This window comes from Dasypus novemcinctus, chromosome 5, assembly GCF_030445035.2.
Source record: "Dasypus novemcinctus isolate mDasNov1 chromosome 5, mDasNov1.1.hap2, whole genome shotgun sequence".
Taxonomy (NCBI): domain Eukaryota; kingdom Metazoa; phylum Chordata; class Mammalia; order Cingulata; family Dasypodidae; genus Dasypus; species Dasypus novemcinctus.
This window is the reverse complement of record NC_080677.1, coordinates 162,714,421-162,740,596: the sequence shown is the minus strand read 5'-3', so window position 1 is coordinate 162,740,596 and position 26,176 is coordinate 162,714,421. Positions and strand designations below refer to the sequence as shown.

The 26,176-nt window shown below is 37.8% G+C and overlaps 1 protein-coding gene and 1 pseudogene across 1 annotated transcript in view; one reads left to right on the top strand and one right to left on the bottom strand.

Moving 5' to 3' along the window:
• Nucleotides 1-26,176, bottom strand: part of DNAJC1 (DnaJ heat shock protein family (Hsp40) member C1) — a 229,066-nt gene that overhangs the window by 5,260 nt on the left and 197,630 nt on the right. The window lies entirely within an intron of this gene.
• Nucleotides 16,610-16,734, top strand: LOC111759368 (small nucleolar RNA SNORA38; annotated as a pseudogene).

Sequence of the window (26,176 nt, the reverse complement as noted above, 5' to 3'; positions counted from 1 at the left end):
GCAGGGCCCAGGGGCTCTTTGGCTTTTCTGCCACTTGGCAATGTTCTCTCCTTTCTCTTCTGGATTTTGTTGACTTCCAGCTTCTGGCTTCTCTCTGTGTGTCCAATTTCATTTGCTTATAAGGACATCAGCCCCACTGGATTAACACCCACCCTCATTCAGTCTTTTCTTTTTCTTTTTAAAAGATTTATTTTTTATGTATTTTTCTCCCCTTCCCCACCTCCCCCCACTGTCTGCTCTCTGTGCCATTTGCTGTGTTCTTCTGTGTCCACTTGCATTCTTGTCAGCAGCATTGGGAACCTGTGTTTCTTTTTGTTGCATCCTCTGGCTGCGTCAGCTCTCCATGTGGGCGGCGCCACTCCTGGGCAGGCCACTCTTTATTCATGCTGGGCGGCTCTCCTTATGGGGTGCACTCCTTGCACGTGGGGCTCCCCTACGCGGGGACACCCCTGTGTGGCAGGGCACTCTTTGCGTGCATCAGCACTGCACGTGGGCCAGCTCCACACGGGTCAAGAGGCCCTGGGTTTGAACCTTGGACCTCCTATGTGGTAGGTGGACGCTCTATCAGTTGAGCCAAATCTGCTTCCCCTCATTCAGTCTTGGCCTCACCTTAACTCAGAACATCTTCTAAGGTCCTATTTACAAATGGGCTCACATCCACAGGACCAGGGGCTGTGGCGACATGATTCAACCCCCGACACGGGAGAGTAAATAAAGAACAGCCCATTCACAGGAAAAACTAATTCAATGGAAAATATTCCAGAGGCAGCGCAGGCCCTGGAATTACTAATCAAAGCTCTCATAAATAGGATCAATGAACTAAATGAAAACATGACCAAAGAACTAAAATAAATTGGAAAAACAATATATGCGCACATGAGAATTTTAATAATGAGACAGAAACAATAAAGAACCCAATGGAAATTCTGGAATGCAAAAGTGCAATAACTGAAGTGAAAAATTCAGTAAGGAGATCAAGAACACATCAGAGGGTGCAGAAGAAAGGATCAGTGAACTCAAAGACAGCAATTGTCCAGGCTGAGGAGAAGAAAGAAAAAGGAATGGGAAAAAAAAGCTTGAGGAACCTGTAGGACACTACACTATCCAGTAGATCAACATACACATCAAAGGTGCCCCAGAAATAGCAAAAAGGGTAAAAAAATACTTGAAGAAATAATGGCAGAAAACTTACCAACTTTGATGAAAGATGTGACTAGATAAATCCAAGATGCTCAAAAATGCAAAGTAGGATGAACCCAAACATATTATAACACGTAAAGACCAAATGGTCCAATGTGAGGGCAAAGACATAATCTTAAAAATAGAAAGAGAGAAGCATGTTTCATAAAAGGGATCCTTAAAAAAATGAACATCTGATTTTTTCAGTAGAAACCATGGAGGCCAGAAGGCAATGGAAAGACATATTTAAAGTGCTTAGAGAAAAAAACAAAAAAACACCTCTCAAAACTCTCACCCGAGAATAATATAACTGGCAAAGTTGTCCTTCGAAAATGAGGAATGAATTAGGACATTTCCAGACAAACAGAAATTGAGGGAGTTCATTACCACTAGACCTGCCTTATAGGAAATGCTAAAGGGAGTCCTCCGTGTTGAAAGAAAAGAACAAAAGGCAATATCTTGATGCTGGATGAAAAAATAAATATCTCCAGTGTAAGTAACAATGTGGGCAAATATAAATGCCAGTCATTTCATTTTTTCATTTGTAGCACTGTCTTTTACATCTATTAGGGCTCAATTAAAATGAACTGCATAAAGAAGGATAAACCTCTGTTACTGGGGACATATGATGCATCAAGATGTTATGTGTAATATGAACAACATAAAAGGGAGGGAGGAGGGTCACAGGCACTGTGTATGTGTAGGCTTCTGAGGCCACACTGGAAACACACAAACTAAATTGTACGAAACTTAATGTGCTAAATTTAATACCCATGGTAACCGTAAAGAAAGTATCTTTAAAATCTACGCAAAAGGAAAGGATAAGTGATTCAAAGTGGCTTATTATAGAAGATCATCTAAACTAAAAGGAAGGCAGTAATGGAGGAAGGACAGACAAAAAAGGTATAAGGCATATAAAAATCAATTAAGGAAATGGAAGTATATCTTTCCTAATTAGTAACTCCCCTAAATGTAAATGGTTTAAACCCTCCAATCAAAAGGCAGTGATTGGCAGAATAGATGAAACACAACCAAATTATATGCTATTGACAAGAGACTCATCTTAAATCCATAGACACAAACAAGTTGAAAACATTTCATGCAATTACTAATCAAAAGAGAGCAGGGGAGGCTATATTAATATCAGACAAAAGAGACTTTAAGTCAAAAACTATTACAAGAAACAAAGGACATTATATATTAATAAAAGGGTCAATTCAACAAGACAATTTAACAACAATAAACATATATACACACAACAACAGATCACCAAAATATATGTATTATTGAAAGGAGAAATAGATATTTCTGCAATAAAAGTTGGAGATTTCAATACACCACTTTCAACACAGGACAATCTAAAAATATTAAATATCTAAAGAGAAGACCTGACAACACTATAAGCGAACTAGATCTAATAGTCTTATATAGACCCCAACACTGGGGGAATACACATTTTTTAGAAGTGCACATGGATCATCCTTGGATAAACCATATGTTAGGGCACAAGAGAAGTCTAAATATATTTAAAATATTGAAATAATAAAAAGTAACCTCTCTGGCCATGATGGAATGTAGCTAGAAATCAATAAGAGGAGGAAAACTGGGAAGCAGACGTGGCCCAGTGGATAGGGTGTCCGTCTACCACATGGGAGGTCCATGGTTCAAACCCTGGGCCTCCTTGACCCATGTGGAGCTGGCCCACATGCAGTGCTGATGCGTGCAAGGAGTGCCGGGCCGCGCAGGGGTGTCCCCCATGTAGGGGATCCCCTTGCGCAAGGAGTGCGCCCCGTAAGGAGAGCCGCCCAGCGCGACAAAGTGCAGCCTGCCTAAGAATGGCGCCACCCACATGGAGAGCTGACACAACAAGATGATGCAACAAAAAGAAACAGATTCCTGTGCCGCTGACAACAACAGAAGCAGACAAAGAAGATGATGCAGCAAATAGACACAGAGAACAGACAACGAGGGTGGGGTGGGGGGTGTGGGGGGAAGGGGAGAGAAATAAATAAATAAATAAATCTTTTAAAAAAAAGAGAGAGAGAAGGAAAATTGGAAAACTTACAAATATGTGGAAATTAAACAGGGGACTCTTAAGCAACCAATGAGTTAAGGAAGAAATTATAAGGTAAATTGGAAAATATTTAGAGACAAATGAAAACAAAGACACAACATATCAAAAGTTATGGGATGCAGTGAAGGCAGCAGAAAATTTCAATCTACGAATGCCTATATTAGAAAAGATCTCAAGTTAATAACAAATCTTTACATCTTGAGAAAGTAGAAAAACAAAAGCAAAGTAAACTGAAGCAGAAGAAAGGAAATAATTAGAGTGAAGATAAATGGAATAGCGAATAGGAAAAAATTGAGAGAATAAAAATAAGTTGGTTCTTGGGAAAAAAATTCAATAAAACTAACAAACTTTTAGCTGGACTGACAAAGAAAAAAAGAGAAAAAGTGCAAATAACTAAAATTAGAAGGAAAAATGGTGGTATCCCTATTGGCTTTACGGAAATAAAAAGGATTATAAGAGAATACTATTAACAATTATATACCAACAAACTCAATAACATATAAGATTGCAGTGAAAAATTCCTGCAAAATTTATCTAGTGAAAAATTCCTGGAAATACATCAATTACCTAATCTGACTCAAAAAGAAATAGAGGGAAGCAGATGTGGCTCAAGAGATAGGGCTTCTGCCTACCATATGGGAGGACCCAGGTTCGATCCCTGGGTCCTCCTGGTTAAAAAGAAAAAGAGAAAGTGTGCCTGTGTGGTGAGCAGAGTGCCTGCACAAGTGAGTCACAGCAAGATGATGACACAACAAAAGAGAGACGAAGGGGAGAGTCAAGGTGAAGTGCAGCAGAAACCAGGAACTGAGGTAGTACAATTGACAGGGGACCTCTCTCCACATCAGAGGTCCCCAGAATCAAATCCTGGTGAATCCTAGAGGAGGGAAAAAAAGAAACAAAAAAAGGAGAAGAGAAGAGAAAAGAAAGAGAGAAATAGATACAGAAGATCACACAGTGAATGGACACAGAGAACAAAAACAGCAGGGGGAGGGGGAAAAAAAAGCTAAATACTACCAAACATTTAAAGAAGAATTCCTACCAGCCCTCCTTAAACTCTTCTAAAGAATTCAAGAGGAGGGAGCATTTACTAATTCATTCTGTGAGGTCAGTCTTTACTTTGATTCCAAAGCCTGGTAACGACATCACAAGAAAATAAAATTACAGACCAATTTCCCTTATGACTCTAGATGCAAAAATCCTTAAACAAAATACTAACAAATGAAATCCAAAGCCATATTAAAAAGACTATACACCACGACCACGGGGGATTCATCCTAAGAAAGCAACAGTGGCCCAACATATGAAAATCAAGCAGTGTAAAGTACACTGCATAAACAGCATGAAGGAGCCCCTCCCAAAAGATTATTTCAGTATACGCAGAAAAGGCATGTGACAAAACCCAGCACTATTTCTTGTGAAAAACATTCAGAAAAGTAGGAAAAGAAGGGAACTTTCTCAATATGTTAAAGACCATTTATGAAAAATTCACAGCTAGTATCTTTTTAAAAAAAATTTCTCTCCTCTTCCCGCCCCGCCACCCCCAGTTGTCTGCTCTCTGTGTCCATTCGCTGTGTGTTCTTCTGTGTCCACTTGGATTCTTGTCAGCGGCACTGGGAATCTGTGTCTCTTTTTGTTGCATCATCTTGCTGTGTCAGCTCTGTGTGTGTGTGGTGCCACTCCTTGGCAGGCTGTGCTTTTTTTGTGCAGGGCAGCTCTCCTTATGGAGTGCACTCTTTGTGCGTGGGACACCCCTACGTGGAGGGCACCCCTGCATGGCAGAGTACTCCTTGCGCACATCAGCGCTGCGCATGGGCCAGCTCCACACGGGTTAAGGAGGCCCGGGGTTTGAACCACGGACCTCTCATGTGGTAGGCGGACGCCCTAACCACTGGGCCAAGTCTGCTTCCCACTAATGTCATATTTATGGTGAAAGACGTACAGCTTTTCTCCTAAGATCAGAAATGGAATAAGGATGACCAATTTCACCCTTACTGTTCAATAATGTACCAGAGGTTCTTGCTAATGCAAGTAGGTAAGAAAAATAAATAAAAGGTATCCAAATTGGAGAGGAAGAAGTAAAACTATCTCTATTTGTAAATAACATAAACTTATAGATTAAAACCCAAAATGAACCCACAAGAAAACTACTAGAGCTAATAAAATCAATTTAGCAAAGTGGCAGGATACTAGATTGACACACAGAAAACAACTATGTTCCTATACACTAGCAATGAACAACCTAAATAGAAAATTAAGAAAACAATTTCATTTACAATAGTATCTAAAATAATAATATAGGAATAAATTTAAGGATATGAAAGACTTCTGTACTATAATTACAAAATACTACTGAAAGAAATTAAAAATCTAAATAAATGACAAGACTTCTTATTCATGAATTGGAAGATTTAACATTGTTAATATAACAATTTAGCCCAAAGCAATACACAAATTCAATGCAATCCCTATCAAAATTCCAGTAGCTTTTTTTTGCAGAAATGGAAAAACTGATCCTCAAATTTATATGGAATTGTAAGAGGCCCTGAATAGCCAAGAAAAAAATCTTGAAAAGTAAGAACAGGATTCGAGGACTCACATTTCCTGATTTCAAATTGCATTACAAAGAGACAGTAATCCAAACAGTGTGGTACTGTCAAGAAGGTAGACAAATAGATCACTGGAACAGAACTGAAAGTCCAGAAATAGTCCCACACATTTACAATCAACTGCATTTTAACAAGGGTGCTAAGTACATGCAGTGGGGAAAGAACAGTCAATTCAATAAATGGTGTTGGGAAAATGTGATATCCACCTGCAGAAGAATGACCTTAGAACCCTACCTCACACCATATACAAAGCCAACTCAAAATGGACCAAGGACCTAAATTTAAGAGCTAAAACTATAAAACTCGTAGAAGATAGCATAGGAGTAGTCTTCAATGTGGAATTCAATAATGGATTCTTATATATGACAACAAAAGCATGAGCAATGAAAGAAACAATAGATAAATTTGAATTCATAAAAATAAATTTGTGCATCAAAAAAATTATCAAGAAAGTGAAAAGACAACCTTCAGAATGGCTGAAAATAATTTCAAACTATATATATCAGATAAGGGTTTAATATCCAGAATCTATACAGAACTCCTATAACTCAACTTTAAAAAAAGATGAACAACCCAGTTAAAAAAATGGACAAAGTGCAGTAAGTGAAATTAAAAATACAGTGGAGGCATATAATAGGAGATTTGAGGAGGCAGAAGAAAGCTTGAAGACATGGCCTCCAAAACTGAACATATAAAAGAACAGATAAAGAAAAGAATGAGAAAAATTGAACAGGGTCTCAGGGAACTAAATGACAGCAAGAGATGTGCAAATACATGTGTCATGGATGTCCCAGAAGGAGAAGAGAAGGAAAAAGGGCAGAAGGAATATTTGAAGAGATAATGGTAGAAAATTTCCCAACCCTAATGAAGGATGTAGATATTTGTGTCCAAGAAGCACAATGTACTCCCATCTGAATAAAGATGAATAGACCAACTCCGAGACACATACAGAATGTCAAATGCTAAAGACAAAGAGAGAATTCTGAGAGCAACAAGAGAAAGCAATGCATGACATATAAAGGATACCCAATAAGATTAAGTGCCGATTTCTCATCAGAAACCATGGAGACAAGGCGGCAGTGGTATGATGTATTTAAGATACTGCAAGAGAAAAATTGCCAGCCAAGGATCTTATATCTGGCAAGACTTTCAAAAATGAGGGCTAGTTTAGAATATTCACAGATTAACAGAAACATAGAGTTTATAATAAAGAGACAAGCTTTGCAGAAAATACTAAATGTGGTGTTACAGCCTGAAAATAAAAGACAGGAGAGACAGACTTGGAAGAGAGTCTAGAAACGATGACTGTATCAGTTTCTGACAGAAAAAACCCAAAGGTCAAAATGGGTGAAATAAGAACTGCCTTTATAGTAATACCATTGAATGTTAATGGATTAAACTCCCCAATCAAAAGATACAGACTTGTGGAATGGATAAGAAAATAAGAGCCATCTATATGCTGTCTACAAGAGACTGACCTTGGACCAGGGTTCTTAACCAGGGGTCCATAGACTCCTAAGTGGTCCATGGGAAAATTTCAGGGGGCCTGTGAACATGAATTTTAAAAAATCAACTCAATTAGATGTCCAACATGATATGCATGTTGCCTTGTCAAACAGTACACCACAGTTTAATGTTCTTATTCAAGATAAACAACAACATCCTGCACATTGACATGTCTTTAAAAAATAAAATTTAACTTCAGCTTTCCTATATTTTTGATGTGTTGGATTATTATTTAATGTGTTAAGAAAGAAGCACACATGTATAGTATTACATATTTTTTATTTTAGTAACTATATTCAATATATGTAATGGATTTCCTTTGTAATTTTATTTATGCATTTAAAAACATTCTTGGGGGGATGTGTTGGTATGTGTGTGATATATTTATTAAATAATATACAGCATAGTGTGGATTAGCATAATTTTTACTTTGATGTAGCGTGTTCTGAGTGCAGTGAACTGCCTGCAAAAGAGTTGGTAAGGATGGCAGAGATGGTTTTATGATGCTGTGGGAAAACTTGAATTTCTAAATGTTTGCCAAAAATGACCCTTTGAACAAATGTTGAACTGTGTTAGGTTATCAGGCATTGAAATTGTGGGAAAATTGTAAAATGTAATTTTGAATAATGCTGAAAATTAATTTAAAGTCATGCTGATGTTGAGTGTCAAAACTATCTGCTGCTACCTTCTGAGAAGGGGTCTGTGATTTTCACCTGACTGGCAAAGGGATCTGTGGAACAAAAAAGGTTAAGAACCCCTGCCTTAGATCCAAGGATATCAAAAGACTGAAAGTGAAAGGCAAGAGATATTCCACGCGTGAGTAACGAAACAAACAAAAAACCTGGGGTAGCTATACTTATGTTGGATGAAATAGACTTTAAAAGCAAAACTGCTATTAGAAACAAGGAAGGACGTTACATATTAAAAAGGGGGAGATTCGCCAGGAAGAAATAACAATCATAAAGGTATATACACGTAACCAGGATGCCCTATATAAGGAACACACTGGCAAAACTGAAGGGAGAAAATAGATGTCTCTACAATAATAGTTGGAGACTTCAATACACCACTCTCAGAATTGGGTAGAATGTCTGGGAAGAGGATCAAAAAAGAAACAGAAAGCTTGAATAATACAATAAATAGACTAAAACTAATAGACATACACAGAGCACTGCAACCCAAAACAGCAGGATATATATTCTTCTCAAGTACCCATTGATCTTTCTCCAGGACAGACCATATGTTGGGTCACAAAACAGATCTCAATCAACTCACCAAGATTGAAATTTTACAAAGCACTTTCTCTGATCATAATGGAATAAAGATGGAAATCAACAAGAGGCGGAAAAAGAGAAAACGCACATATATATGGAGATTAAATAACACACTCTTGGGCGGCGGACTTGGCCCAGTGGTTAGGGCGTCCGTCTACCACATGGGAGGTCCGCGGTTCAAACCCCCGGCCTCCTTGACCCATGTGGAGCTGGCCCATGTGCAGTGCTGATGCGCGCAAGGAGTGCCGTGCCACACAGGGGTGTCCCCGCGTAGGAGAGCCCCGCGCGCAAGGAGTGCGCCCATAAGGAGAGCCGCCCAGCGTGAAAGAAAGTGGAGCCTGCCTAAGAATGGCGCTGCCCACACGGAGAGCCGACACAAGATGACGCAACTAAAAGAAACACAGATTCCCATGCTGCTGACAACAACAGAAGTGGACAAAGAAGACATAGCAAATAGACACAGAGAACAGACAACCGGGCTGGGGGGGGAGGGGAGAGAAATAAATCTTTTTTTTTTTTTTAAATAACACACTCTTAAATAACCAATAGGTTAAAGAAGAAATTTCGAGAGAAATCAATAAATACCTCAAGACAAATGACAATGATAACACAACATATCAGAATCTATAGGATACAGCAAAGGCAGTACTGAGAAATTTATAGCTCTCAAAGCTTACTTTAAAAAAGAGGTAAGAGCTAAAATCAATGACCTAACTGCACAGCTGGAGGAACTAGAAAAAGAACAGCAAATTAATCCCAAAGCAAGTAGAAGGAATGAAATAACAAAGATCAGAGTAGAAATCAATTAAATTAAGAACAAAAAAAATAGAGTGAATTAACAAAACCAAAAAAGCCTTAGCTGGATTGACAAAAAAAAAGAGAAGATGCAAATAAAAGAAATATAAAATAAAAATGGGGATATTACTACGGACCCCATCATAAATAAAAGAGTTCATAAGGGATATTACAAAACAGTGTATTGTATGCCAAAAAACTAGACAATGCAAATGAAATGGAAAAATTCCTAGGAACGTACAAGCAACCTACACTGACCTTAGAAGAAATAACAGAAGACATGAACAAACCAATCACAGGTAAAGAGATTGAAACAGTCATCAAACAACTCCCCAAAATGAAAAGCCCAGGACCAGATGATTTCACAGTGAGTTCTATGAGGCATTCAAAGAAGATTTAGAGGCATCAAACAGCTCCCTAAAATGAAAAGTCCAGGACCAGACATTTTCACAGGTGAGTTTGACCAAGTATTCAAAGAAGATTTAATACCAATCTCACTCAAGATCGTCCAAAAAATTGAACAAGAAGGAATGCTATCAAACTCATTCTATGAAGCCAGTATCACCCTAATACCAAAGCCAGATAAAGATATTATGAAAAAAGAAAATTAAAGACCCATTTCTCTAATACAGCAAGAGCCTCAATAAAAATACTTGCTAATTGAACCCCACAACACATTAAAAGAATTATTCATCATGATCAAGTGGGTTTTATTCCAGGCATGCAAGGGTAGTTCAACACAAGAAAATCAATCAGCATAATACACCACATTAATAAATCAAAGAAGAAAAATCACATGATCTTTTATCAATTGACACAGAAAAGGCATTTGACAAAACACAGCATCCTTTCTTGATAAAAATACTACAAAAGATAGGAATCAAAGGAAACTTTCTCAACATGACAAAGGCCATATATGAAAAACCCATAGTTATCATTGTACTCAATGGAGAAAGACTGAAAGCTTTCCCACTGAGATCAGGGACAAGACAAGAATGCCCATTGTCATCACTGTTGTTCAATATAGTGCTAGAGGTTCTAGCTAGAGCAATCAGGCAAGAAAAAGAAATAAAAAGACATCCAAATTGGAAAGGAAGAAGCAAAATTTTCACTATTTCCAGATATGATCCTGTATCTAGAAACTCTCGAAAATCTACAACAAAGCTGCTGGAGCTAATAAACAATTTCAGTAGAGTGTCAGAATATAAGATCAATACACAAAAACCAGTGGTGTTTCTATATACAATTGTAATACACAATCTGAGGAGGAAGTCAAGAAAAAAATTCCATTTACACTAGCAACTAAAAGAACCAAATATTTAGGAAGAAACTTAACTAAGGATGTAAAGCACTTGCATACAGAACACTACAATGTATTGCTGAAAGAAAGTAAAAAAGACAAATAATTGGAAGAACATTTAATGCTCATGGATTGGAAGACTGAATATCATTAAAATGTCAATTCTACCGAAATTGACATACAGATTCAATGCAATCCTAATAAAAACTCCACCAGCATTTTTTAAACAAATGGAAAACAACTATCAAATTTATCTGGAAGGGTAAGAGGCCTCAAATAGCTAGAAACATCTTAAAAAGGAAAAACAAAGCTGAAGGAGTCTCACAGACTTTAAATCATACTACCCAGCTACAGTGGTTAAAAACAGCATGATATTGGCATAAAGAAAGACACATAGACCAATGGAACAGAAATGATGGTTCAGAAACAGACCCTCACATCTGTGGTTGTGATTTCTGACAGGCCTGTCAAACCCACCCAGATGGGGCAGAAGAGTCTCTTAAAAAAATGGTGCTGGGAGAACTGGATATCCATAGCCAAAAGAAAGAAAGAGGACTCCTATCTCACATCTTATACAAAATTTAACTCAAAATGGATCAAAGAACTAAATATAAAAGTGAGAACCATAAAGCCCCTAGAAGAAAACGTAGGAAAATATCTTCAAGACATGGTGGTAGGTGGTGGTTTCTTGGACCCTACATCAAAAGCATGAACAATGAAAGAAAACATGGATAAATGGGACCTTCTCAAACTTAAACACATTTGTTATTCAAAGGACTTCATCAAGAAGCTGAAAAGGCAGCCTACTCAATGGGAGAAAATATTTGGAAACCACATATCTGATAAGGGCTTGATTTCCATTCTATATAAATAGATCATACAACTCAAAATAAAAGAGCAAGCAATTCAATTAAAAAATGGGCAAAAGACCTTAAATAGACATTTCTTAAAGGTAATAAAAATGGTCAAAAAGAACATGAAAAAATGTTCAATATCACTAGCTATTAGGGAAATGCAACTCAAAATGACAATGCAATATTACCTAACCCCACACAGAATGGCCATTATTTAAAAAACAGAAAACAGTAAATGCTAGAGAGGCTGTGGAGAAATAAGAACATTCCTTCACTATTCGTGGGATTGTAAAATGGTGCAGCCTCTATGGAAAACAGTTTGGCAGTTCCTCAGGGAGCTAAATATAGAACTGCCACAGGATCCAGCAATACCTCTACTAGGAATATATCCAGAAGAACTGACAACTGTGACATGAACAGACATCTCCACACTGATGGTCATAGTGACATTATTCGCAACTGCCGAAAGATGGAAACAACCCAAGAGTACATTAACCAAGGAATGGATAAGCTAAACATGGTTTATACATACAATGGAATACAATGCTTCAGTAAGAAGAAATGCAATTGGGACACACATGATAACACGGATGAAGACATTATGTTAAGTGAAGGAAGCCAGACACAAAAGGACAATTATTGCATGGTCTTATTAAGATGAGCTAAATATGAAGAATAAATGCATGGAGATAAAACCTAGAGTATAGGTTATTAGGAGATAAGAGGAGGGTTGAGAAAGAACCACTGATGCTTAATGCATGTAGAAGTGTTAATTAACTTGACTAAAAGTGTGGAAATGGATAAAGTTGATGGTAACACATTACAGCAAGCAGCAGCTGGTTTATAAATGGGATTGTGGCTGAAAAGGGTAGTCTAAGGATGTAAATGTCAATTGAAAGCAAGTTACAGTGAAATCTAGGGACTGAATAACACAGTGAACCTAGAAGTGGATGAGAATTGTGGTTGATGGTACAGATGCAAGAGTGCCCTTCTGTGAGCTAGAGCTACATCACTATAGCAGGGTGGGGGGAATGTGGACAAGCATGGAAGAAAGACAAGTGATGAGACCTAGGGACTGTGGTTAGCAGCAATACTCTAATACTCTTGCATCAATGCCAACGATGCACTGTGTTGATAATGGGGGTGGGGGGTATAGAAAAAGTGTGCCAATTGTACATTATGGATCATGGTTGGTGGTAACAGCCTGATGATATTATCTCATAATCTAACATATATTCCACCATGGTGTGATGTGTTGGTGAAGGGGTATTGTATGGGGATTCTACACGAATGTCTCCATGATTATTTTGTAAGTTCACAACCTTTGTAATAAAAATATATTTTAAAAAATAGGGTGGGCTGGGGGAAAATATACCAAATATAAGATATGGCTATAGTCAGTAATATTTGATGATGCTCTGGCATAGTTTGTAAGAAATGTTTCACAACAATGCAACGTACTCGAGGAGGGGTGATGTGTGGGACCCCTGTACGATGTTATGAGTGTTTATTTTGTAAGCTCACAAATTTTACTATACATTTATTGTTTATGTATGCTCATGTATGAATGATATACTTGAATAAAAATGTGCTCTAAAAAATGAGGAAAGGACTTGAATAGACATTTCTCCAAAGATATTCAAATGGTCAGTAAGTATATAAGAAGATGCTCAACATCAAGAGAAATGCAAATTAAAGCCACAATAAGATATCAGCAAGATGGCTACTGAAAACAACAACAATAAAATAAAAGGTATTGGCCAGGATAAAGAAAAACACAAATGCTCGTACACTGTTGGTGGCAATGTAAAATGGTGCTGCTATTGTGGAAAACAGTTTGGCGGTTCTTCAGAAAATTGATCATAAAATTAAAATATGACCCAGCAATTCCACTCTTAGTTATATACCCCAAAGAACTGAAAATAGTTATTCCGACATATATACATACAGGAATGTTCATCACTGCATTATTCACAATAGCTAAAATGTAGAAGGAACCCAAGTGCCCATCAACAGATGAATGGATAAACACAGTATGGCACAGCCATACAATGGAGTGTTAGTCAGCCATAATAAGTGAAGTGAGTACATACTACAACATGGATGTACCTTAAAGTGCACCCATACAAATAGAGTATGATTTCTCCCATATGAAATATTTAGAATAAGCAAATTCATAGAGACAGAAAGAATAGTGGTTACCACAGCTGGTGGGAATGGAGAACAGGGAGTTATCACTGAATGAGTATGAGTTTTGGTTTCCAATGATGAAAACAGTCTGGAAATAGTGGTGAAAGTTACAAAGTCTTGTCAATCTACTGAATGTTAAGGAACTGTCCACATTTTAAGTTAAATGATTTTTATGTTTTTATACTTTATTAGAATTATAATTTTTACAAGTTACACCTAAAATTACCATTTGATCTGGCAATCCCACTTCTAAGTATTAATATATGCCCAAAGAGAGAGAAAACAGGGTCTTAAACAGATATGTGTATACCAATGCTCATAGCAGCATTGTTATTGGCAGCCAAAAGGTGGAAGCAACCCAAGTGCCCATAAACAGAATAGATAAACAAAATGTGGTACACACACATACACAATAGAATATTATTCAGTCCGAAGAGTAAATGAAGTTATGAGACATGCTGCAACATGGAAGAACCTTGAAAAGATGCTCAGTGAAACAAGCAAGACACATGACAGAAATGGTATGATATCACCTATAAGAGATTACTAGAAATAGCAAATTCACAGAGATTAAAGAAACAACAAAAAACCCTAAGAGCACCTGAGATGGTCACTAGCCAAACTGCTTGGTGGAGCAGGGTTGGACCGAACTACCAGGGTGCTCCTACAGGCAGCGTACTGATCCGCAGAAAGAGTTTGTTCGGTGGCAATTGTTTTTTACATTAATGGTGTCATATTGTACATCTCATTCTACAGCTTGTTTCATTTTCCCTTTTTTTTAATTTTTAAAGTTTGTTTCTCTCCCCTTCCTCCCCACCCCCCTCAGGTGTCTGCTCTCTGGGGCCATTCGCTGTGTGTTCTTCTGTGTCCACTTGGATTCTTGTCAGCGGCACTGGGAATCTGTGTCTCTTTTTGTTGCGTCAGCTCTCCATGTGTGCGGCACCATTCCTGGGCAGGTTGCACTTTTTTCATGCTGGGCGGCTCTCCGTACGGGACGCACTCCTTGCGCACATCAGCACTGCACGTGGGCCAGCTCCACACGGGTCATGGAGGCCCGGGGTTTGAACCCTGGAGCTCCCATGTGATAGGTGGACACTCTTATCAGTTGAGCCAAATCCATTTCCCCATTTTCTCTTAATATCTTGGAGATCTACATAGAGATTTCCCTTTTTAAATTGTGATAAAATTTTCATATAGCGGGATGTTCAGATTTTAAACGTACAATTTGATGAGTTTTGACAAATAACCACGAACCATATAACCATGGTTCCAACACCTCCATCAAATTATAGAACATTCCTATTACCTCAGAAAGTTCCCTTGTGCCCCTAAGTTAATTTCTACTTGCCATAGGCAATCAATGTTCTGATTTCTATTATTAATCCTTTAAAATATGGGGTAAAAATTAAATTTTTAAATAAATGGATAATTGCTCAATGCATTTATCAAACAATCCGTTCTTTTCTACATTTAAAATGTTAACTTTATTAACATTTCATTTCATTTTGTATGTGTTGTTTTCCTATACTTTATGTTGTCCCATTAATTCTTGCATATTCCTGAAATATTTCACTGCTTTAATGAAATTTAAAAATAAGTATCTATTATCTATTCAAGTCCTTTGCCTATTTGGTTGGTTGTCATTTGTTGTTAAGTTGTAGATTTTATATATTCTGGCTATTAAATCCTTATCAGATGCTCATTTTTTAACTGGATGTCTCTTTCTCATATTGAAGAGTTCTTTATATTTATGGACATAAGTCCTTTGTTCAACATATGACTTGCAAATACTTTGCCTCTTTGTCTTTTAATTCTCTTGAGAGTGCCTCTGGCAGAATAATGGTTCTTAATTTTTGATAAAGTCCAATTTATCTAGTTTTCTTTACGGACTCATACCATTGGTGTCATTTCTAAAAGTATTTGCACAATCATGTGTGTAGCAGTTTGGTATTGTTTATGAATTCCAAAAATAGATATTAGATTATGTTTCTAAACTGGTCTGTTCCTCTGGGCATATTAGATGGTACTGGATTCAGAGGTTTCACTTTTACTTCATTAAATTATGATTAAGGTTTTGATTGACTCACAGAGAGAACCTCATGGCAGAGCAGAGAGTGGAGCTTTGAGTTGCGATGCTGGAGCCCTAGGATGTAAACACAGAGGAGAAGAACAAAGAGGAAAGAGACGGCTCCACAGGCGCGGCAGAGGCCCTGGGAAGAGAGTGAGCCTGGTAGTCTATAGCTGACCTTGTGGAGAGAGCAGAGCAACTGCGCCTGGAGAGAAACAAGCCCTGAGAGAGAGATGAGACTTATCCCAGCCCACAGCTGGAAGAAGCTGGGACACGGAACCTGAGAGGAGGGAGAGGAAGCCTGAGCCCTGCAGACGTCGGCAGCCATCTTGCTCCAACATGTGGCAACAGACTTTGGTGAGGAAGTAACTTTCACTTTATGGCTTGGTAACTGTAAGCTCCTACCCCAAATAAATACCCTTTACAAAAGCCAACAGAGTTCTGGTATTTTGCATTAGCACCCCTTGGCTGACTAATACATTGTGTTACGAAATTTCCCCCTATGTTTTTCCTATGAGCTTTAATCTTATGTTGAGATCCACGATTCATTTTTAGTTAACTTTGCATAAAGGGTGAACCTTGGGGAGAGTCTCATGCTTTTGTATATTCAATTTTGGATGTTCAATTTGTCCAATATCATTTGTTGAAAACTCCTTTTTCCATCAAATTGTTTTTGTACCTCTGTCAAAGATCAAATGGCCGTATTTATGCGGGTCTGTTTCTGGACTCTCTGTTCTGTTTCAGGGATGGCCTCTGTGTCTATCCCTTTATCAAGACCACACTGTCTGTCCTTGGACACGTAAGAATTGGAGGCAAAAAGATGTGGACTTGGAGAAGTCTGGAGCCCGCTTGCTCCCCGCAGGCTCAAAATCATCCTTTCTCACACAGAAAAAAAAAAAAAAGACCACACTGTCTTGATTACACAGTTGTCTCTGCTTGTTGTCTGCTCATCTTCTTTAGGAGGCACTGGGAACCGAACCTGGGACTTTCCATGTAGGCGGTGGGTGCCCAAGCAGTTCAGCTACACTGCTCCCTGCTCTTTGTGTCTGCCAGTTTGTCAGCTCACTGTGTCAGCTTGTTGCATCTGCTCATCTTCTTTAGGAGGTACAGGGAACCGAACCCGGGACCTCCCATGTGGGAGGTGGGCACCCAACTGCTTGAGCCACATCCACTACCCCTATAGTAAGTTTTAATATCAGTTAGTAAGGGAAGAGACTGTGGCTCAAGCAATTGAGCTCCCATTTACCATATGGAGGACCCAGGTTCGATCCCCAGGACTTCCTAGTAAAAAAAGAAAAAAGGCATCCCAGACAGGTGCAGCATGGAGAGGTGCAGGCCCCCATGTGGTGAAGCAACGCACCAAAAAGACAATGAAGGGAACCAGAAGGGAAAAAAATAAAAGCAAAATGGTAAGGGGTCAATTATTTAAAAAAAAAAAAAAAAAAAAAAAAAAAAAAAAAATATATATATATATATATATATATATATGGTATAGTGAAATTTTTCCAATTTCGTTCTTCTTTTGCCAAATTGTTTTAGCTATTCTAGTTCCTTTGCCCTTCCATATAAATTTCACTATCAGCCTTCCTAGCTACAAAAATCCTGCTGGGATTATGACTGACATCATGTTTAAATCTATAGTGTACTGGGAAGCAAATTTTGCTCAATGGATAGAGCATTGCCTACCACATGGGAGGTCCAGGGTTCAAACCAGGGCCTCCTAATCCGTTTGATGAGCTGGCCCATGAAGAGTGCCCTGCCCCACAGGGCTGTCCCCTGCATAGGGGAGCCCCACACATAAGGAGTGCACCCCATAAGGAAAGCTGCCCTGTGTGAAAAAAGTGCAGCCTGCCCAGGAGTGGTGCCACACACACGGAGAGCTGACACAGCAAGATGACGCATCAAAAAGAGACAGTTTCCCGGTGCTGCTGACAAGAATGCAAGTGGACACAGAAGGACACACAGCAAATGGACACAGAGAGCAGACAACTGGGGGAGGGGGTGGGAGAGAAATAAATAAATCTATAGAGTACTTTGAGGAGAAATGGCTTCTTTTCTACGGCAGTGCTCCCATCTGTGGAGATGACAAGCCTCTGCACTTATTTAGGGTGTTTGATTTTTAAACCCCAGCATCTTGTAGTTTTAAACAAATAGGTTTTACATTTATTTTATTAGATTTATACCTAGGAAATTCATTTTGGGGAGAAGTGATTGAAAATGGTATTTTAAAAATTCCATGTACATTGTTCATTGCTTGTAAATAAATATGACTGCAACCTTGCTAAACTCACTTTTTACTCCTAGAAAGGTTCTCCCCTCCCCCCTTTGCTAGATTCCTTGAGATTTTCTACCTAGACAATCATGTCTGCCTAAAGAGACTGTTTTATTTCTTCCTTTCCAATCTGTATGTCTTACTTTTCTTTTTCTTGAGTCTGCCCTGGCTAAGACTTCCAGTACGCTGGACAGGTGTGGCGAGGACGGACTTCCTTGCCTTATTCCTGCTTACAGGGCAAATATATTCAGTCTGTCCCCATTAAGTATGTCAGTTGTACACTTTTTTTTTTAAGATACACTTTTATTGGGCTGAGGAAATTGCCTTCTTTTCCTACTTTGATAAGAGTTGTTCTCAGAATTGGATGCTGAACTTTTTCAAATGCTTTTTCAACATCAGTTGCTATAACCAACTAGATTTTCTTTATTAGCCTTTTAATATGGTAGATGAGATTTTCAAGTATTGAACCAGCTTTGCATTCCCAGGATAAGCACCACTTGATCGTGGCTAATATTTTGTTAAGGATTTTCGCATCTATGATCATGAGGAATTTTGTTACATAGGTTTTGTTTGTGTGCTGTCTTTGTTTGGTTTTGGTATCAGGGTAATGATGGCCTCATGAAAAAAAAAGTGTTCCTTCTAATTTCTGGAAGAGACTGTGAAGAACTGGTGTTACTTCTTTAACTATTTGGTAAAATTCATCAGTGAAACCATGTGGACTTGAAGATTTCTTTTCTGAAGATGTTTAACAATGATGATTCTAGTAATGGAAGAAATTACATCATTGACAGAAACAGTGGCCACTGGAGTTGCTGAAGGCAGGGAGAGGGAAAAGAGGTGTAACATGGGGCCATTTTCGGGACTTGGAATTGTCCTGAATGAAATTGCAAAGATAGATATAGGACATTATATATCCAGCCATAACCTACAGTATGGAGTGGGAGAGAGTGTAAACTCAATGTAAACTATAATCCATGCTGTGTGGCACTGCTCCAAAATGTGTTCATCAATTGCAAACAATGTACAAAGCTAATGAAAGAAATAAAATAGATTTAAAATAAAAAATATATTAAAAACAAACAAAAAAACAATGAATTCAATTTAATAGTTAGAAGGCCACCCAGGTTATCTACTTTCCCTTGAGCAAGTTTTGGGGTTTTGTACTTTTCAAGAATTGGTGCAGGGAAGCAGATGTGGCTCAACTGGTAGAGCGTCTGCCTACCACATGGGAGGTCCAGGGTTCAAACCCAGGGCCTCCTGGCTCATGTGGTGAGCTGACCCATGCGTGGTGCCGCAGTGCGCAAGGAGTGCTGTGCCACGCAGGGGTGTCGCCCATGTAGGGGAGCCCCAAGCGCAAGGAGTGCGCCCCATATTGAGCTACCCCACGCAAAAAAAAGTGCAGCCTGCCCAGGAGTGGCGCTGCATACATGGAGAGCTGATGCAGCAAGATGACGCAACAAAAAAAGAGACACAGATTCTCGGTACCGCTGAGAATGCAAGCAGACACAGAAGAACACACAGCAAATGGAAACAGAGAGCAGACGGGGGTGGGGAGGGGAGAGAAAATTAAAAAAAAAAATAATTGGTGCATTTCCTTTAAGTTGTTTGAGTTAGGTGAGTACAGCTGTACAGTACATATTATTTCCTTATTAATTTTTTAACTTGTGCAGGGTCTGTAGTCATACCCCTTCTTTCATTTCTGATACTGGTAATTTATGTCTTCTCTGTTTTGTCATTCTTCTTAGAAGTTAATCAATTTTTATCTTTCCAAAGCAGCAGCTTTTAGTTTCATTGATTTTCTTGATTGAGTTTTGGTTTTCAATTTAATTGATTTCTGCTCTTTATTATTTTCTCCTTCTGCTTTGACCTGGGTTTATTTTGCTTTTTCTATCTTGAAGTGGGAGCTCAGATTATTGATTTGAGAACTTTCTTCTTTTGTATTTTATTCCATTCATTTCCCTCTAATTTCATTATGTCGTACGGTCATTTCCATTCCACAAATTTTGATATGTTGGATTTTCATTTTCGGGGATGTTCAGTTCAAATTATTTTTAAATTTCCCTTGAAACTTTCTATTTGACCCACTGATTATTTAGGGGTATGTTGTTTAATTTCTAATTAATTTCTAATTGGAGATTTTCCTGCTATCTATTATTGGTTTTTAGTTAAATTATCTTAACTTTATTAAGATTTATGGCCCAAAATATGGTCTACCTTGTTGAATGATCCATGTATACTTGAGAAGTATGCATATTTTGCTATACTGTGTGGAGTGTTCTTCTATAAATGTCAACTAGATCCAGTTGGTTGATACTGTTCACTTTTGTACACCTTTTCTGATTTTGTTTGTTATATATATTGTTGAGAGAGTAGTTTTGAAGTTTCTGTGACTGTGGATTTGTCTGTCTCCTTTCAGTTCTGTCAGTTTTGCTTCATGTATCTTGAACCTCCATTGTTAAGTGCATATACATTTAAAATTGTTATGTATTCTCTGAATTGACTCTTTTATCAGTATGTAATATCTTTCTTTATCCCTGATAATTTTATTTGTTTTCAAGTCTCCTTTGCCTGATATCATCATAGCTACTCTTTCTATTACAGTTCTTATAGCACAGTTTTTTCCCCCTAATCCTTTACTTTCATTCTATTGATACTGTTATATTTGACATGAGTTTCTTTCAAACAGTACATAGTTGGGTCATGTTTTCTAAATTCAATCTATTTCTGTCTCTTCTTTTGTGTTTAGACCATTTACATTTAACGTAGTTATTGATACATTTGGGTTTAGGAGTACCATTTTATTATTTGTGTATTTCCCTGTTCTTTATTCCTCTGTTTGCCTTGCATTTTGGTGTGTTATTTGAACAACTGTTGGTATTCTATTTTATTTATTTTGATTTGCAAAAAATAATCACTTTCTATACTTTTTAATGGCTGCTCTAGAGAATAACAAAATACATACTTTACAGTCTATTTAGAATCAATGTCTTATCACTTCAATTGGAATATAGAAACCTAACTGTTGTGTAAGGTCCATTATTTTACTCTTGTTATGCTATAGTAATTTTATATATTACATCTACATATTTTTTAACTTTTTAAAAAATGATACATAGATCACACAAAAGTTACATTTAAAAATATAAGAGGTTCCCATATACCCGCACTCCCCACCCTGTCCCCACTCCTCCCACATCAACAATCTCTTTCATCACTGTGGTACATTAATTCATTGCATTTGATGAATACATTTTGGAGCTCTGCTACACAGCATGGATTATAGTTTACATTGTAGTTTACACTCTCTCCCACTCCATTCAGTGGGTTATGGCAGGATAGATAATGTCCAGCATCTGTCCCTGCAATATCATTCAGGACAACTCCAAGTCCCGAAAATGCCCCCATATCACACCTCTTCTTCCTTCTCCCTGCCCTCAGCAACTTCCATGGCCACTGTTTGCACATCAATGATAGTTTCTTCCAATGCTAGTATTCACAATTAGTAGAATACTGTAAGTCCACTCTAATCCATATTTTATTCCTCCATCCTGAGGACCCTGGGATGGTGATGTTCACTCCACCTCTAAATCGAGAGGGGGCTTAGATCCCATATGGCTGATGGATGGAATTCTTCTGCTTGCAGTTGTAGACCCTCTTGGTTCCCTGGTGTGGTGGCTGACCATCCTCACCTCCCTGTTAGCTGACCTAGGTAAGTTCAACAAACCAGAAAGTTGGTAATGCAACTCTGCTGAAGCTCAGGGCCCAGCTGGCACATGAAGAGTCCAGAGATTCAAGTATGCAGAGTATACACCAGCCCCAGCACCAACCATAGGTTCAGTAAAAGTGACAGGAAAGGCATGTGCAGAGGTCACATATATATATTTATACATGTTATTTATGTATATATTTGTGGCAGTTTGGTATTGTTTATGAATTCCAAAACTAGATATTGGATTGTGTTTTTAAACTGGTCTGTTCCTCTGGGTGTATTAGATTGTATTAGATTCAGAGGTTTCACTTTTTCTTTATTAAATTATGTTAAGATTAGGCTCTGATCCAACCACATCATTAGACTCAGCATCGAGTCCCAGTTCCCTTGGGCTGATAAAACAGACTCTCACAAGGAAGCAGATATGCAGGAAGAGAGAGCGCTCCATAGACACAGCCTTCAGAAGAGCCATGAGCCTCAGCGTCCACAGCTGACCTTGTGGAGAGACCAGAGCAGCTGAGCCCAGAAAGAAACAAGCCACAGTGAGAGAGATGAGCTTTATGCCATCCTATAGCAGAGATCAGAAGAAGCTGGGACCATGGAGTCTTAAGTGGAAGGAGGAAGGCTGAACCCTCACAGACATCAGTTACGAGCTTGCTCCAACAGGTGGCCGATGATTTTGGGTGAGAAAGTACCTCTTATGGTACCCTGAGTTGGACTCTTTAGGGCCTTGTGACTGTAAGCTTCTAAACCAAATAAATACCCTTTATAAAAGCCAACAGACTTCTGATACTTTACATCAGCACCCCTTTGGCTGACCAATACAATATTGTATGTTTAAAGAACAAGAAAAGGATAGTATATTATGTTTGGATTATATTTAAACTATATTTAGACCCAGATATTAATTATTCCTGTTGCTCTTCCCTCATTCTTTAAAAAAATTTTTTTTTTAAATTTAGAGTTTTTAAAATTTAACTTATTTTCTTGTTTCTTCTTCCATCATTCTTGATGATTAGGGTTTCCTTCTGGTTATCATTTCCCTTTTGTCTGAATGATTTCCTTAGTAAATCTTTTACAGCATGCCTGTTACCTACTGATTCTCTTCATCTTCATTCCTGAACAACATTTTCACTGGATATATAAAATTCTTTCAGCACTTAGTAAGAAACTGTGTCATGTGATCATTGCTCTCCTATAAGAATTATTGTTTTTTTTTTAGTTGCTTTCAAGACTTTGTGTGTCTTTGTTTTCAGTAATTGATTATGATATATCTAGGTACAGATTCTTGAATCTGTAGGTTTATGTCATTCACCAATCTTAGGAATTTTCAGTTATTATTTATTCAAATATTTTTTTAGCTCTACACTCTTTTTCTTCTCTTTCCAGGGCTCAAGTGACACTTTCTTACTATACAAGTCTATCATGCTCCGTTCATTTAAAAACATTTTTTCTCTTGATTGTCCAGATTGGATAATTTTTGTTGATTTATCTTCAAGTTCACTGACTCTTGCCTTTATCATCTTTAATTTGTCATTGAGTCCATTCTTAGAGATTTTAAAAATTATTGTATCTTTCAGCTATAAAATTTTTATGTGGTTATTTCTTGCTGATAATTTTTAATATTTACTTCAAGTATATTTATGATTTTTTCAGGCATTTTTATATAGATGTTTTAAAGTCCTTATCAGATAATTCTGTCATCAGTGTCATCTTGTTGGTGTCTGTTGATTTTCTTTTCTCACATAATCTGAGATTTTATTTTAGTTCTTCAAATGCCAAGTAATTATTATTTTTAATAGTAATACTTTATGGGACTTTGGGTCTTGTTTCTATCCTATGTAGAATGTTGCTGTTTTTGTCTCAGTCCTCTGTGGACCATGCTTCAGTGTCAGTTCAGTTTTCAAACCTTTTGCAATGCTATCTGGATCTGTCCCCATGGAGTGGTGAGTCTGGGACAGGGTAGAGGTCCACCCTCAAGTCCCTGATATACTAATTAGAATTATCAGATCCACACGTGTGCAGATCACAGCCAGCCAGGAGTTCAAACTACTTTATGTGGCTACTGTCCTGAACTATCCAGTATCTCCCCAGTAGTTTCTGGTTCCCTGGGCTACACTTTTCAGTTTTCCACTGAAGAGGACCATTATTCTCATATTCTTCCATTCTTGCTCCAGCCCTAAGAAACCAGTAATCTGCTTTTTCTATAGATATTTCTATGCCATAGATAGATAGATAGATAGATAGATAGATAGGTAGACAGACAGATAGATAGATAGCTATTGGCACTGGTTTGTTTCACTTTGTTTTCAAAGCTCATCCATGCCGTAGTATGTATCAGTACTTATTCTTTTTAATGGCTGAGTATTATTCCATTGTATGTATGTACCACATTTGTTTATCCATTAGTTAGCTGAAGGACATCTGGATTGCGTCTACCTTTTCACCATTATGAATGATGTTGCTATAAACATTTGTACAAGTTATACTGTACCACACGTTTTCACGTCCCTTGGGTAAATATCTGGGACTGGAATGGCTGGGACATATGGTAAATCTGTTTAATCATTTGAGGAAATGCCAGATTTATCAAAGTGGCTGTACCGTTTCACTTTCCTACAGTAGTATATGAGAGTTTCAATATCTCCCTATCCTCTCTACCACTTGTTAAAATCTGACTTTTTGATTCTAGCCATTCTAGAGAGTGTGAAATGGTATCTCATTGTAATTTTGATTACATTTTCCTGATGGCTAATGATACAGAGCATCTTTTTATGTGCTTATTGGTCATTTGTACATTTTCCTTGGAGAAATTTCTATTTAGATCTTTTCCCTATTTAAAAAATTTGGCTATTTGTCTTTTTATTGTCTTTTTTATGAATGAGTTGTAAGAGTTTATGTGTTTTAGATAAAAATCCTTTATTAGAGATATGATTTGCAATTATTTTCTCCCATTATGTATGCTGCATTTTTACTTTGGAACACAATGGTTTTTAATTTTGATGGAAGTCCATCTTTTCTTATTCTTTGTTGCTCATGCTTTTGGTGTCATATATGAATACTTCCAAACCCAAGATCACGAAAACTTATCCCTATGTTTTCTTCTAAGAGTTTTATAGTTTTAGCTCTTACATTTGGGTCTTTGATCCATATTAAGTTAATTTTTATATGGTGTGAAGTAAGGGTACACATTTGTATGTGGTTATCCAGTTGTCCCAGTGCCATTTGTTGAGATTATTCCCTCCCCACTGATTGGTCTTGGCACTCTTGCCAAAATTCAGTTGATCATATCTATCAGTTTATTTATGGACTCTCAATTCTAGTCTATTGATCTATATGTCTATCATTGTATCAGTGTTATACTGTCTTGATTACTATGGCTTTGTAATACATTTTGAAATTGCGAAGGGTGAGCCCTCCAACGTTGTTCTTTTTTCAGGATTGTTTTGGCTATTCTCGGTCCCTTGCAATTTTTTTTTTTTAAGATTTATTTTTTATTTATTTCTCTCCCATTCCTGCCCCTACCCCACAGTTGTCTGCTCTGTGTCCATTTGCTTTTTGTTTTCTTCTGTGTCTGCTTGTATTTTTTTTTAAAGTAAATTTCTACTTAATATCAAATTACCTATAAGGACCTTGTGAATTAATCTGACAAAAGGGCTAAATATTATATTGACCACTTGTATTCTTGTCAGCAGCACTGGGAATCTGTGTCTCTTTTTGTTGTGTCATCTTGCTGCGTCAGCTCCCCGTGTGTGTGGTGTCACTCCTGGGCAGGCTGCACTTTTTTTGTGCAGGGCGGCTCTCCATATGGGGCGCACTCCTTGAGCATGGGGCTCCCCTACGTGGGGGACACCCCTGAATGGCAGGGCACTCCTTGTGCACATCAGCACTGCGCATGGGCCAGCTCCACGTGGGTCAGGAGGCCCTGGGTTTGAACTCTGGACCTTCCATATGGTAGGCGGATGCTCTATCTGTTGAGCCAAATCCACTTCCCTTGCAATTCTATATGAATTTTAAAATCAGTTTGCCAATTCTGCCAAACAAGTCAGTTGGGATTCTGCTAGGGATAGCACTGAATCTATAGATCAATTTGGTGAGTACTGCCATCCCAACAAGGTTAAATGTCCCAATCCATGAACCTGGGACGTATTGTTTAATTAGATACTCTTTGATTTCTTTCAACAATTTAATCATTTTCAGTGTGCAGGTCTTACACTTCTTTTATTAGTTACTCCTAAGTATTTTAATTTTTTGATGCTACTGTAAGTGGAACTGTTTTCTTCATTTCAATTCAGATATTTCAAGTATATAAAAATACAATTAAATCTTTGTATATTGCTTGTATCTTC